This window comes from Diceros bicornis, chromosome 18, assembly GCF_020826845.1.
Source record: "Diceros bicornis minor isolate mBicDic1 chromosome 18, mDicBic1.mat.cur, whole genome shotgun sequence".
In the NCBI taxonomy this organism is placed as follows: Eukaryota; Metazoa; Chordata; class Mammalia; order Perissodactyla; family Rhinocerotidae; genus Diceros; species Diceros bicornis.
This window is the reverse complement of record NC_080757.1, coordinates 55,831,236-55,847,564: the sequence shown is the minus strand read 5'-3', so window position 1 is coordinate 55,847,564 and position 16,329 is coordinate 55,831,236. Positions and strand designations below refer to the sequence as shown.

Sequence of the window (16,329 nt, the reverse complement as noted above, 5' to 3'; positions counted from 1 at the left end):
TTCATAATAAAATGTTGGGGATGGGGGTGAGAATAGGAAGAAAGAAATTGGAAACAGGGACTACAGACTACTATTCCAAGGAGTTTTGATGTAAAGGGGAGGAAAGATATGAGGCAGTAGAATCAAAAGAAGTCTCTTTTCACCCAAATCCCAAAGATGGGAGAAGTGACAGTATTTTTATTTACTGATAGGAAGGATCCAGTAGAGACAGAAAAAAATTGATGATGCAGAAGAAAGAAAGGAAAATTACTGTATTAGTGTCCTTGAGCAGGCAAGAAGAGACGGGATATAGCATGGAAGTAGAATTTTATTTTGTGGGGAGTGTGGAAGAATTAATAGAGTGCAGAGGGTAAGGACATAGATATAAGTAGTTGTATAGATGTGATGGGAGCTTTTTTTTTTATTGTGAAATTTTTGTTGTACATTATTATTTATCAGTCACCATATAAGTGCATCCCTTCATCCCTGTGCCCCCCTCCATCCCTGTCCCCACCCCCCACCCCCCTAGCCCCTGGTAACCGCCAAACACTTCTATCTGTGCGTGTGGTTTATCTTCCACATATGAGTGAAATCATGCCCTGTTTGTTTTTCTCTTTCTGGCTTATTTCACTTAACATAATACCCTCCAGGTGTAATGGGAGCTTTTTAAGATCTCTTTTGGTTGCTGCTGTTTTTTCAGTGAAATAGGAAGTAAGATCATCTGGGAAGGTATGGTGGAGGAGCTGTCAGAGGTTGAAGGAGATAAGAATAGGTATAAGTCATCTAGGAGAGAGAGTGAATGGACTAGGGAAATACAGTGAGAGCCCACTTGAGATCTTTCATAAGGTCTAATAACTAATATTTAAAGTTTCTGGAAGGAAGTGGAAGGAAAGACACCATCAATCCTTTTTTGAAGAAAGAAATAACTTCTCATAGCTGATGGATGTGAATTTTTGGATAGGAAGGGCCCACCAAATAAGTACCCAGCATAATGAACAAAAACAGGTCCACACTTAGATACATTATTGTGAAATTTCAAAATGACAAGAAAGAAAAGGTTCTAAAAGCATCTTAAAAAAAGAAACAAGTCTATAAAGAAATGAAATCAGACTGCCAATAAACTTTGCATGAACAACTCCACATAGAAAAAGTGTCTTCCAAATTCTGAGGAACAAAATGCTGTTCAGCCCAGAATTCTATTGAATTCCATACCCAGTCAAACTAGCATTCAGGTATAAGCATAGAATTAAGGCATTTTCAGACATGCCAGGACTCAGCAAGTTTGCTTCCCAAGCACCTTTTCTTGGGAAAGTACTTAAAAGTGCACTAGAGTTTTAAAAACTAAGAATGAAAATGCAAAATCTAGGAATCTGTACCTCCAACTGAGGAAAGTATTGGAAGATAAATCCCAGAATGATAGACCTATTGTGGAGGGAAATGAGTATTTCCAGACGTTTTATACCATCCTTGAAAAGTTGTAATAACTTAAAAATGTAATAAAGCCAGAAGAAATTTGTTTTAAGGCCATTAGAATTCTAGGAAAAGCAGAAGGTCAAGCTATGACTTCAATGATGAAAATTCACCTGTTGGGCCGGCCCCGTGGCTTAGCGGTTAAGTGCACGTGCTCTGCTACTGGCGGCCCGGGTTCGGATCCCAGGCACGCACCGACACACCGCTTCTCCGGCCATGCTGAGGCCGCGTCCCAAATACAGCAACTAGAAGGATGTGCAACTATGACATATAACTATCTACTGGGGCTTTGGGGGGGAAAAAAGGAGGAGGATTGGCAATAGATGTTAGCTCAGAGCCGGTCTTCCTCAGCAAAAAGAGGAGGATTTGCACGGATGTTAGCTCAGGGCTGATCTTCCTCACAAAAAAAAAAAAGAAAGAAAGAAAATTCTCCTGTTAAAAACAGGAGATTTTAGTTCCAGTCAGTTCAGATTTGGTAGTAATCGTTATAGATCTATTGTGCATAGCTATTCATGACATTAAAACCCTTTTACCACGTGGAGCGGGGATTGTAAAGGCCTAATGATACTGTTCTGTAGCTGCAAACAGTAGTCATACCTTAGTTGATCATAGTATGTCTGATCATTTTTGTGATTTGGGAAACTACTTGTTATTGTGGGCAAGAGAGTGAACCTCATGTGCCTGGTTCCCCTTTGCGTTTCCAGGCAGCGTGGGTATTGCTCCATTAGTTCTGTTGCTGACCCGGAATCCTGGAGTGGTACACAAGTTTCCCTCTTTAAATGCTACGTAAAATCAGGAAGTTCTTGTAGCCTGGAATTGAGAGTCTGACAAACCCATTGTTTGCATTAATACATCCTATTATTTAGTCCTCTTAGTCCCTCTGTTCTCTGCTGGTTGTGATGTTTCTGTGGGATGAAAGTGCTGATTTTCCACATGGAACAGTGTGTAGGTGCTTAGAGATAATAGGCGGAGCAAGGCTGGGCTTGTCTTCTCTTGATGGTACATGCTGAGAGCAGTGTGGTTGTTCTCCAGCTGCCCCTGCCCCCAGCCCTCCCAGGGAACCTGCTCTTTCTGAGCTGTGCAGCTGCCTGAAGGAGGCCACGAAAGCTAGTTAATTACTAGAGAGGCCTCCATTCCAACAGTAAAAGGAGGGGTAGTTCAGCTATATTTGTCTCCAATTCTGTTAGGTGTTTAGAAAAAATTGTCATATCCTGAACTCTAATGTCCATTTTCTTGATAAAGAGTCCATATTTGGGGTCTTGTAAGACTCCTAATGTCACTTTTGGAAGTAGAGAAAGTTTAACAAATGAGTAAGCATATATTGTTAGGGTATACTAGTTAAAATTGAATATTTTCATAGATTCTAAAGTTTTTCTGCACATTATATCTTTTTGAATTGGTTGTATGAAAAAGTAATGTCAGTTTTGTGTAGCTGTTTTTAATTGTATAGCAATTAAAACATCACCCATGTTCTCGAAGATTAGGATCATTCTTCATAATTTAGGGATTATCCCTTTTATATTCTTTCTCTTTATTTATGGTGGAGAATAATTAAGCTTTCTCTAACTTTTAAATTGTTACCTTGAGAAGCCTGTGATATGGCATGAAATTTGGTATCTCACTCTGTACTGTACTATGTTCCCTGTTCCTGCAAACAGAGAGGGATCTTGTAGAGGGTGGGGTAAATTTAGAGTCTTAAAATAACGTGTATGGGTTTTTTAATGTTCATCTTAAGAGTCTTTTCAAAACAGTCAAAATCCCCCTACCCTAGTCTAAATTTCCATTTCCTCTTGCCTGGCTTACTGCAGTAGCCTCTTAACCAACTGTTCTTCCTACTGTCACTTTTGTCCCCCTCAGATCTGTTCACCACACATAAGCTAGAATCATCATCTTAAAGAGCAAATTCAGTCCATAGTTTCCCAGAATCCTTATTCTACCCTTCAAAGCCTTGCACAATATGGCCCAGTTCTCTCTCTCTCTAGCCTCCAGGGGCTCTACTTTTTACATAACTCTGTTGGATTCAGCATTTTAGTTCTAGACTGTACTAAGCCCCTTCCCACTTAAGAACCTCTTCTCGTGTTCTTCCCTCTGTTTGGAATATTTCTCCTCACTCTCATTTGTGTCCTCTATCCTCACCCCTCAAGCCTAGCTAAGGCCTTAGGGTTTCGGTTGAAATGTTACCGCCCAAGTGAGCTTTCCTTGACACCCATCTCTTCGCTTGATTAGATTGGTTCCCCGCAACGTGTGCTCTCATACAAAGCACCCTGAACTTTTCATCAGAGAACTTATTATACCTGAAGTTATAATTACCTTGCCTCCTCCACTGTTAGCTCCTTGCAATTAAGGATCATTTCTTTATTGTATCCCCAGGACCTAGCACAGTTCCTGACTCAAAATAGGCACTCGCTGTATGCTTGTCTACTCCGAGTCTTAATATACATCTCTGATTATTTTATTAGGATAGAGTCCTAAGCATGGCATTACTAGGTTAGTAAGTATGAAAATTCAGATCTTTGATACATATGGCCAAATTGCTTTTCATAAAACCATATACCTTTTTATACTCCCACCAGTACCATCCCTCCATCATCACTGAGTATTGTTTTTATCTTTGTCAATATGATCATCCAAAAAGAGGAGGAAGGGGGAGGTCTATCAAATGTCTGAGTGATAGAAACAGAAGACTGGAATGGGCCACTTGATCTAGTTATTCCAGGCATACCTAGGTGAAATCCTGTCCTTGAAGATTTCTGGACTATAAGACTCTTCAGCCTTCCTGGTAGCACTTGAGCAGGGTGCAGAAGGCACTGGAGGATAGCTTGTCTTATCTGGTAGGTAGTCATTTTCCTGCAGTGGAGTAGCATCACCCGAGTGGTTACCTGTGAGAGGTGACTGCTTGACTGAGCCACATCCAGCTGTCCACAGTGTCTGTAATGACTGTTTGTCATTTAAACGTATGACAGCTCCATCCCAGGAGGGCAAAGTATAGCCTGGCAGCGGATAGCAAGCAAAGTGTGATTAAACAACCATGGTTCCCTCTTTTATTGAACCCCAGTTAAAATATAAAAGAGAAGATGACTTTGCTTACCATGCCATCTGACATCCTCGGAGTTGCTCTACCTTTAGGTTCTTGCTCTATTCCTGGACTCTTTGAAGTTGCCCATTTTCTGCTTACTCCAGACATGAACTGAATTTTCTACATCAACTGTGCAGCTAATTTGGAAACATGTAGCTGTGGATTCCATATTTAGCCCACAATCAGCAATTTTCCTTATTCCCTCATTATTTATATACATAGCCCCCTGAGCTCATAAACAGTCTGAGGGCAGGGACTGATCTCTGTTCTTTTTGATTCCCATTGCAACTTCCTAGCACAATGCTTTCAGTGTAGTAGACACTTAAACATTAACCAAAGTGCAATTCGGAGAGGATAGCTACCATAAATCATTCTGACTGTCTAGTAATGACCAGTTTACAGATCCCAGGTTTTCATACCTTCACCCCCTTTCTCCACTCCTCTGTTTTTCTCCACTGTTTTTTGTTTGTTTTGTTTTGTTTTTGGTGAGGAAGATTAGCCCTGAACTAATCTTGGGTTGCCAATACTCCTCTTTTTTGCTGAGGAAGATGGGCCCTGGGCTAACATCCGTGCCCGTCCTCCTTTACTTTATATGTGGGACGCCTGCACAGCATGGCTTGATAAGCGGTGCGTAGGTCTGCACCCAGGATCTGAACCAGCAAACACTGGGCCACCAAAGCAGAGTGCACAAACTTAATCACTATGCCACCGGGCTGGCTCCTCCTCATAACTGTTTTAATAGTAAACAGAATTATTTGGTTGTTTAAGAATGGTCAACCTCATAAAGCAAGACTCTTTTATAGTTTTATTTTCCCAAGTAGTTGGTAGAGTTTGGATATTTCCTGCAATCTAATTGCCCTGTAACAGATGTCACTTTGTATAATGTGAAATGTCTCCTTAACAAATTCCGAAGGAGAGATAGAACTGATTTGAGGGTAATTTCAATCACCTGGTAGGAAGCACATGACACACTTAAATTGGCTAATTTGAGGAGACTTTAATAATGAGACTTTTTACAAGGTATGGGCAGGGTTTCTCTAGAAACCACCAGGGATGGTGCAGTGCCCAGAGCTAGTAACTGGGTTACCATCTTGAGGCCTGAAGAAGACTGGGGCAAAGGATGGAGGAGGAGGGCCGGCCTCATGGCTTAGTGGTTAAGTGCGTGCGCTCCGCTGCTGGCGGCCTGGGTTCAGATCCCGGGTGCGTACTGACTCACTGCTTCTCCGGCCATGCTGAGGCCACGTCCCACATACAGCAACTAGAAGGACGTGCAGCTATGACATACAACTATCTACTGGGGCTTTGGGCAAAATAAATAAATAAAATTATTTAAAAAAAAAAAGGATGGAGGAGGAATTACCAGAACTTGGGGGAGGAAAGGACTGGGTCAGGAGGGCTGAGACCTTCAGCTGAGAGTCCAAGACTGTCCACAGAAACCCCCAGAGAGAGAGCCTTCTTTTGCAGGCCTCTTCAGCGGTGGAGACTACTGGGAACCGGAGAGCAAGAGCGTCTATAGATGAGCCTGTTGATGTGGTCCATACAGATCCAGGGCACAAAAAGACGGAGAAGGGTATCAACCAGATCTGGAGAGGCAGATGGAAGATAGCAGCACAGGGCTACCATCTTCCTTTTAAAATTATGCTTTTTATTCATAGTGGCTTTAAAAGAGAGAAATTTGCCCAGCAGCTCTGTAGAGCCGTTTTTCTGAAGTGCTTTTCGTAAAAAGTTGGTGGCCAAGAGAGAGACCACTAGCCACATCTAATCACCAAGCTCGGGCCGGCCCCGTGGCTTAGCGGTTAAATGCGCATGCTCCGCTGCTGGCGGCTCGGGGTCGGGTCCCAGGGGCACACCAACGCACCGCTTCTCCAGCCTGCCGCGTCCCACATACAGCAACTAGAAGGATGTGCAGCTATGACATACAACTATCTACTGGGGCTTTGGGGGAAAAATAAATAAATAAAATTTTAAAAAATTAAATAATCACCAAGATCTTTTGATTCCACCTCCAAAAAATATCTTGAATCTATCTCCTGTCTTCCTTCCCTCTACTGCACTGCCCTGCCCCAGTCCAAGTGCTGTCATCTTTCACTTGGGCAGCTGTAGTAGTCCCCACCTGGTCTTTCCTGCACTTCATTCTCACAGTGCAGCCAGCAGAATGTTTGAAAAATGCAAACCTGAATGTCACTCTTCAGTGACTTCTGATTATCATCCTTAGCATACCAGTTTGAACTCCTTGATTTGCATACTACAGCCTTCTACCCAGACCACTCACAGGACATCTTTGTGTCTCACCTCAAATGTCACTCTCTGACCTCATTCCTCTACACCCCAGACTAGATTAGGTCCTTCTGTTTTCTGCTCCCTAACCTAACATTAATCCATGTTTCCTCTAGTATTGTAGTTACCTGCTGGATTGCCTGCATTCGCCTCCATGCTGGGAATGGGGTGGGGACTTACCACTCTGTCCCCAGTCCCGCTTTGTCTGTCTGTGATTACAGACTGTCCTGACTTGGGACTAGATTAACTGCTTCACAAGTGGAAAATGCTTTTGGAACTAGCTTTCCTAATTCAGAATGGTAGCATTCTAGGTGTAAGGACCTCTGGCCTTGAGTTTTACAGAGTCAGAGACCCTTATGCAGCTGTCAGTGATTAGCTCAGAGACTGACATTGCCTTTTTGTCCCATGTCTGTCCGTGTCTCCCCCCCACTCTGCTTTCAGTTACATTCTCTGAGGTGGCTCCTGGGGTCACAGAATGACTGTAAATCAGTAGACCCTTTAGTTCACATCTTGAATCAATAAGGCCTTAAGTGAAATTTAATAAACTCTGTGGTCATTAATTTTGAGGGAAGAGGGAGATTTGTTGGGAGCTTCTGTTTTGTTTTACTCTGTTGAAGCAACGGAGAGTGAGTAGATCTTAGAGAGTGGAACCCATGAATGTGAGCAGGTTTGCCTGTCGTCAGAAAACGTGTCGCTGCTGCTCCCCTGGCCTGGGCGGCTTTGTTTGCTTTTTATTTTGTTTGGCTTTTTGAGGAGAAGGTTGTAGAATTTGACCTAAGATTGAAAGCCTTCTGTTAGTAAACAAGATGAGAAGGACAGTAGTTAAATATATATTGTTAAAGTAAAGCATTAACTACAGTTTGAGATTATTTTGGCTATTTCCAGTTAGGAAGTTCTGATACCATTAGTAAAGGTTTTGCTCTTCAACTTAAGGAAGCTTATTAACCAGTCATTTAATTAATGGCAGCCAAGTATGGCCAAGAGAACAATCCATCCCTCAGTTTGCTTGATAGAAGGTTGGGAAGTCTGCCATGTTCCTTCGACTCAACAGTTCTACACAGACTGAGCAGAACTAAAGATGCAAACAAAGAATATAACCTAGCTCATACTTCATCCAGGAAGTTTTCCTACATCCCCTAAACTGGACTTAGGTCTTTCTCTTCAGTCTTTAGAACTCAGATGTTTTCTGTTGAATTGATACTTGCCGTAGTACTCATAATTCCCCCCTCTCCTGGCATCCATCATGCTGTGTTGCAACTAGCAGTTTACTAGACACTGAGCTCCTTGGAAGGGGAATCCATTGTATCCTTAGCTCACCTAGCCCAAGGCTTGGCACTCCTGTTGCATTGTACTTGTGTATTACAGTCAGCCCTGCAGAACCTGCAGATACGGAGGCCCTGACTGTAGGGACTTGAGCATCCGTGGATACCGAGGGATGACTGTACAGGCCGTCATATGATTGCTGAATTTTTCAAATGTACAGAATTTTCTCTCTTGAAACTCCCCAATATCTCTCTCTCTGTCTCTCATCACCACCACCCCCATCTCCCCCAACGTCCTGCAGTTGAAATTCTGGCATTGTAAGAGCATTTCACTCTTCCGTCCAACAATCAACTACACAAAGTAATATGTCTTCCACGAGTCACAAAACACAAAAGACAGTTATTTTGAATGGAAACTCTTGGTACCCCTTTGGTAGAAAGAGTTTATTTTGGGGTATTGCTTGTGCATGTAGGTTTCACTGCCTCCAGATTTATCTGGGTGGAGTAAAAGCACATAAGTGTGAACTATCTTCCTGTTTTGTTGAAATGTCATGAGCAGTTTTTCTTAATGACATCTGAACCTGGAGAGGTTGATAAGAGTATCCAATTTGTTTTTATGAGTACCAAAATATTTCTCAGAGAAAGAGAAATATCCTATAATTTGGTTAGTCTTCTTAATTGTTCATCTTCCTACTTGTATGAACATTATAAAGGAAGTCTTCCATTTTAAAAAATGCATGAGTGGTCCTGAACTCTTAATATAATCGTGTGTGTGTGTGTGTGTGTGTCTAATCATTTTTCTCTCTACGTCAACCTAGCTGCCATTCAATGAAAGAAAAAAAGTCAAAGGTCTTCCATACTGTCTTTTGTAAAAATTTTGCTGGAGGAATTGTAGCTGTAAAATTAATGCACTGCAGAAGTCAGTCACAAGTCAAACATGCGGACTGAATTGGGCATCTTAACATTCCAGGAAGTGCCCCCATGCTGAGAGGTATTAGTGTGTACTCTTGTACAGAAAGAGTCACACCTCCTTTCTCCCTAGTCCACCCAAGGCATTGCCTCCTTTTATCCATTTCTTACTGAATTTTCCCTTCCCTGCCCACCCACCTCATGTCCCCATCCTTATACCTTTTTTTCTTGGAGAAAGTAGAAGCAGGTAGTCTTGTGGCAAAGATTTTGGGTACCCCCTTTTGAGGTACTCCACATGGAAGTCTTTTGGCAGTGGTGCTTAAATTACAGGAAGACTGAGTGCCTAATTCTGTTACTTTATTTTGCCTCTCCTTCCCTTAGAGGAACAAACTCATGATAATCAGTCTTCTTTCTAGGGTCTATTTAAGAGGTTATTGTTTATCACCAAGGAATTTGATGTATGATGTGTGGTGATCATTCCATTGTCTCTATACCCAACTGTATACATTACTTAGAACAAAGCCCTCATATACAAGTCAGTTCCTTAAAATATGCTAGATACCGTTCTAAGAACTATGGAGAATGCAGATGAGAGATGGGCATGGAGACCCCTTTAGGGTGCTTGCAGTTCAGTTTGGGAGGAGAACGAAGCATACCAGTACACAGTACAAAGTAGTGGTAGATGAGATGTCATAAGGGTTTATATATTATTATTGACCATGATCCTCCATTAAATACTATAAAAATGAAACAGAGAGAAAAGTGACCAAGGTGGTTGTAAGCTCTGAACTGAATCTTGGAATATTCAAATAGATAAGGAAGAGGACAGTCCAAATAGAAGGAAAATGTGAGAGAAGTACAGTGTGCATAGAGGTTGGTGAGTTGACTATCTTGAGTGAACTGAAGGGTTCATTTAGAGAAGTAGTGGGTGAGAAGGGCAGATAAGTAGATGATGGCCAAATTGTGAAAACTGGAGTGCCAAACTAAGGATAATTTGGGTCTATAGAAGGCTACTTTTAAGACTTTTTAACAGAAAAACAATGGTGTTTGAACTGATTTGGGGCACTAAATAGATTCAGGTCAAACCAGTTGAGCCTTAAACTATGATGCCTGGACATTTGGTGGGCCTTGGTCTCTTGATTCACCAGTGTTCCCCTTTCAAACTGATCCGCACTGATAGCAGCTGCTTAGAGAGCGTAGAGAAATCCAGCATGGGCAGCAGGAAAGAAGGTACTATTGCTGGGATACAACTGTTAGGTATTCAAATGGCAGTATAAAAGTGAGGAATGATTTTTGCCGGTGGAAGATTTGGGAGTTGGGGATTTTTTTCCTCCCTCCTTTCCATCTTCTCTCTCCCCCCGCTTCCCTCCCTCCCTCTCTCTCTTTCTTTTTTTTCCTTTTAAAATTGTTTAAAGGGCAAACAGCACCCCTCACTGTTGTGTCACTAGTGGTCAGAAGATAGATTTGACCAACAAATGCCCTTTGGATTTCTTTACTTTGGTAAATAGAGTCCTTTCTTAAAAGAAAATAATGTAAAAAGTCAAAGATTTAGGACTCCTGGATCCCCAAAGAAATGAATCTTCTGGAAATATCCATTTCAGAGGGAACTAAAAATAGTGTTTCGTGGCACAGATATACTTCTGCTGAGAGAGGTCATCACCATAACATAAAATACCCTCTTGATTTGATATCGTTACATAAATGCTTTTTTAAATGAATAGGTTTTCAAAACAGCATAATTTGATATTTACACACAATTTTACAAATCTGCCAAACTTAGGCGAGTTTTAGAACTCCATAAATGCATTGCATTTCATTTCTTCTCAACTTTCTGGTTTTTAAGGGCCAACTACCTCTCAAGTGTCTTGACTTGGTCAGACGGTGCTCGGCATGTCCTTAAAGAGTTGTAGTCATTCAGCTACTGGCCTGGCAATGTGAACTTGAGAACTGTTGCTCTCTGTGTGCTTGGATAAGCAATTTAAGGTTTCTGTGGGACCAGGAACCTTAGTTATTAAACTACCTTTAAGTTGGTCATCTCATCATTAAAATTCAGAATAGCTTATCTACACTGTGGGTGTTTTTCGTGATTTGGCACACAGGAGAGCAAGCAACGTAGCCAAGATATTTTTCATGTTAAGCAAAAACTGTAACAGATGGAAGTGGTGATTGTAAAGCACTTATTTAAAGTGTTAATAATGAATCAGTGTAGTTTTGAGGCCAAGTCAGAAATCCATACTATGGGAGTCTAAGAAGTTGAAGAACATTCTAGTAGTTTCTAATAAAATATGTAACTGGCAACTGAAGAGAACTGATTTTAAATTGCTATCCCAGTACTGTTACCCTAGCCAGGGCGTGTAGAATTTTTCTTAGAGGTTAGTATTTTTTAAAAAAAGCCTTCATGTATGGGTGTGTGTTTTCTCCCTTTTCTAAGAGCTTGAAATTATGTGGTAGGGTCACCAGAATTCTTGAAATTTGCCGTCAAGTCATGGCAGTATTTCAGTATTGCACCTATGGGATTAATTGATTGATCTTTGAAGAGCTGGGGAAAACTCACTGGCTTATGTTGAATTTCTGTAATGCAGGGACCAGCTATAAGTGGTATTTGGGGGGTTTTTAATGTGTAAGAACTTAAATAGGCTATTGTTCCTATCTTGCATGCACAAGTATTCTTTCCAGGTTGCTTCACAAATTGATAAAACTTTGAATAATTTTTCACTGAAGAAATGTTGTGCACCCTGCAAGCTGTTAGAATTAGAGTGTGTATTGAAAGGTTTGATGGGACTATTGTTCCATAAATGTACAGCCTATTTCTTTTAAAAAAATTGATTCCTTTTTTTTGTTCTTTACTTACAGATTATTATGTTCAGGCAAGGAAATGTCCCCATATTTCAAAACACAGCAATCTATGAATAAAATACTTATCTACTATTTTCCTAAAAGACACCTTTTTCTATAATTTGTGTAGAAAATTGAGTGCAGTTCTTGTCTCCAAGTATTGGTATAAAAGGGACAGAGAAGAGAATTAGCTATTGTGATCCTTGAACCCTGCATTTAAAATCTTTTTTGAAGTAATCACAGATGCCTTGTACTCGTGTGTTTCCAGAATAAAACAAGAGTCCCAATCCTCTGTTAATGGGTACTGTTGGTGCCATGGGCAGCATTACATTAAAGATACATAATTTAGTGAAGGTAAAACTCAGTCCCCCGGGATTGCCATGTTCTGTTAGATTTAATACTGCTAATGTGTAAGGCAAACTACTGTGAAGTAAATGTGTCCACGAGGGCAGCTGGAATGGAGCTCCATCCTGATTGCTGCACTGCTTACTACGTTTTCTCATTTAATCCCCTCAGTAACCCTGGGCGGTAGGTATTATCACCACTTTATAGATGGGGAAACCAAAATTTAGAGAATGGTCTTTTGCCCAAGGTTACACAGTTCAGAGTTGGTAAAATTGGAATTTGAACCCGTGGGTTCAGCCTCTTGAAGCCTGTGCTCTTGCCACCAGACCAGGTGCGCCCTGAGGGGTCTGAGACCTAAATCTTTGACCTCTGGCTTTTTTTCTTTTTCTTTTTTAACGATTTGGAAAGTTCAAATTGGTATTGCTATATTTTTATTTTTTTATTTTTTTTATTTTTTTCCCCAGAGCCCCAGTAGATAGTTGTACGTCATAGTTGCACATCCTTCTAGTTGCTGTATGTGGGACGCGGCCTCAGCATGGCCGGAGAAGCGGTGCATCGGTGCGCGCCAGGGATCTGAACCCAGGCCGCCAGTAGCGGAGCGCATGCACTTAACCACTAAGCCACGGGGCCGGCCCCAAATTGGTATGATAAATGGAAATTTGCGTTGCCTTTAGGATGGTCTCAGATTGGGGGTGAGCAAAAGTAGAAAAGTAGAACACTTGGAATGCTCTGAGTTGTCCATGTGAAGAAAGTTTTATTTGTGGGAATTTACTTTTTCATAGAGTAGCTATCATCATGAGGGTTTCTGAAGTCTCCCTGTGTTATTTTCTGCATCCCTATGTATTTTTGGAGTGTGAAAAGTTTGTACCGTAGGTGTATGAGTCCCTGGTGTTTTTCTTATGTGCGAATTGGACCATGATATTACTATGTTCTCTTGACAGAAATATTTCTAACTTTTAGTTGAAGTATGATATACATATAGAAAAGATCATATATCATAAGTACATAGTTCAGTGAATTTTCAGAAACTGAACGTGCCAAAGTAACCAGCACTCAGGTCAAGAAATGTAACAGCAACACCTTGAAAGCCCCCCGTGTGTCTCCTTCCACTGACTGCAGTAGCTTTAATTCTGCATAAACCTCACATATTCCTCGTCTTTTAGGTTTCTTCCTGATTTGGGCTCTAACATTATTTTCAGTCTTTTTGCAAAAAAACAAAAAACTTCTCTGAAACTTGTCTCTTCCTCCTTTCGTAATCTGATCTCTTGATCAATGTGCTTCCCTTAAACCAGAGTGTTTTGTGTGGCTACAAAGTCATAACTCAAGGGAATATGGGAGTTGGAATAGAACATGCAGCTGTGGGGTAATAGTAAAGCATTCCTTAGAATTTTCAAAACTGAGGGAAAATTTGGTTGTTGAACTCAACCATCTATTTGTTAAGAGGTAATGAGTAAGCCAGTGATAAGTTGCCTTCTGTTGTGAGGAAATGGTGATAGGAGCAGCTTCCTTGTTCTCAGGACTCTGATCAGGCTTTTAAAAATTACTTGTGAAAGACGTGAGCTTTCATCTAAAACTCGAGCAAACTAAATACAGTCTTTGTAGGTGCAAACTCATCCACATATGGTTCTGGTCCCTTTCTCTGCTCCACTTTAGACTCACTTATGTTAATTTGTACCTTTTGCTGTTTTAAACATTTGAATAAAGTGTTAACTATCTTTTAAATTATGCCATCTTAGTTTTAGGGCTTGCATATGAAAGCTGATGTACCAGTGGAGCAGGTGGGTGGAAAGAGCTGGTCCCTGACTCCCAGGGTGGCCCAGCATTAGCAGGTACACTCTTTCTCCTGTGCTTTGCCTCCAGCAGAGCTAATCTTTCCTTAAGTTCTAGAGTAAAGAGGTTTAGAGGCATGCACCATAACACTTGGGGCTTTCTGGTAAAGTGATATTCTGGATACTAGAATGTTCCAGAGAACCAAAATTTTAATCATTCATGTATACAAACATTACATTTAAACTAAACTAAGGGGGCTGGCCTGGTGGCATAGTGGTTAAGTGCGCGTGCTCCGCTTCGGTGGCCTGGGGTACACAGGTTTAGATCCTGGGAGCACACCGACCCACCGCTTGTTAAGCCGTGCTGTGGCGGCGTCCCATATAAAGTAGAGGAAGATGGGCACGGATGTTAGCCCAGGGCCAGTCTTACTCAGCAAAAAGAGGAGGATTGGCAGATGTTAGCTCAGGGCTAGTTGTCTTTACAAAATAAATAAATAAGTAAATAAATAAACTAAGTAACATTAATGCTTTATTTCCCTGCCTTGTTGGGGAGAAAAGCATACTAAACACCAAGTAGTAATTTCGTTCTGCAGAAAACCATAGTTCTAAATTGGTGCCAAATCTGGGAGTTGCCCTGGAGTTTCTTTTATTAGGGGGTGCATTTTTTTAGGGGGGGTGGCCTCTATCTTAGTAAAGGTGATAAGAAGAATGTGCAGCTATATAAACTCTTGGCATGTAACACAGTTACCCTTTTCTGCAAAGTTATTTGTCACAAATTATAAGTGGCCTTTTCCAAGTGTTTACCTTATTCTGTTTTGATGCCTAGATGGGCTGCAGTCACCTCTTTGTCGGCCTGACTCTTGTTTGTCTCCCAAGAAATCTGTAGAGTAGGTTCAACTTGCCATTTCAGAAATTTTAAAGACATTTTGAAAGACTCTTGTTCATAAGCCTACAGATTTATTATTATTATGATTATTGGATGCTTTATAAGATAATTACTAGGCCACATTTTTCTTCAGGCCCTTCTTTTTGGTAGATAACAGAATCCTGGCCTTAAGCAACTTTTAAAATAGCTCCTTTGCTCTCATGCTGTTGCGTCATCTGTGCCGTGACCAGCTCCATCCTGAGGTCACGGCATCTCATATGAGACTGGTGGATTAGCCTTACTGCTCAGGGATGCCAGTGTCTTCGTGGCAGAGAGCACCTTAAGAGCACTCTCCGTCCCAAACCTTTGTCCTCTGTGTGTGCTTTATAATTGTCTAGCAACAGAGTAACTTTGCTGGCTACAGTTCAGTGTTTTTGAAATGCAGATTTTAAAATTATGAATGTATTTTACATGTATTAGTTTGTATCATCACAATATTTAATAAAATCATTTTTTTAAAGGGAAAGACTGATGGAAGGAGTTTTCATCACTGAGGCTACGGGATTTAGCAGTAGCTGATTTTTTCAGAGCTCTCTATTCACATTTTTTAGCTCTTGCAGGATTTGCCGCCTTATCTTGCACACTTAACACTCAGTGACTGGCACCTTGGGCCAGAGGTTGGCCAACATCATAGATAGGCACCAGCATTGCAAAACTCCTCAGGGCATAGCCTCTGTTCAAAAGTGAATTTGCTTAGAGGTGTCATTAATGGCTTGGCTCTTTGTTAGTTATCTGTGGGTCTTATCTACCGTTTCTAAATTTGTATCTCACTTTGAAATGTCAGTACATACACATCATGCAATCTAAAGAAATCCAGGTTCTCAGTTGGCAATGAGTACAGCATTGTTCAGCATCTTGAGTAAATCATTTTGTAAAGAATTATACCAACTTCCTTATAGAACTTTGTTGTATAGTGTAGATTAACTACCACTCTACTAGTCCATCAGCATTTTCCATGTTCACCATTTTGGAGTTGGGCTCACGTTTCTATTTTCTCTTTTAAGTTATTGACTTTTTTTTAATGCCTTCTGCCGTTTGCCTTTTGTTAGAAATCTAGAATTCATAGGGTGGCTTTTATACTACACCTACATCTGTTCTGCTTTGTATAATTCTCTACAGATTACAGGATCATGGCCTGGCCTATCGTCGTAACTCACAAGGAGCAGCACTGGGGAGAGCACTAGTTTAGGATCTGAAAATCTTCGTATGATTCATTAGCTTATAACCTTGGGTAGTCATGTCACATTTCTAGGTCTGTTTTCACTCTGTAGAAGGCACTGGTTCAGTTATATGGTCTCTAGGTCTTCCCCATGAATTGGGTGTGCTTCCAGCATTTTCTAACTCGAACACATTGTGGCCCTAAGGGTGAGTGAAGTGAGTAAGACTTGTCATGCTTTTTCATGAAATTACTTTTCCCATACGAGGGCATGTGGATGTGCACGCAAGCAGCAGCGTGACAGACCTGTTTGGTGGGTGACCCAT

General features: G+C 41.1%; 1 protein-coding gene across 1 annotated transcript in view; it reads left to right on the top strand.

Annotated features, from left to right (window-relative positions):
- The window catches only part of GRB2 (growth factor receptor bound protein 2), a 68,973-nt gene that overhangs the window by 38,090 nt on the left and 14,554 nt on the right, over positions 1 to 16,329 (top strand). The window lies entirely within an intron of this gene.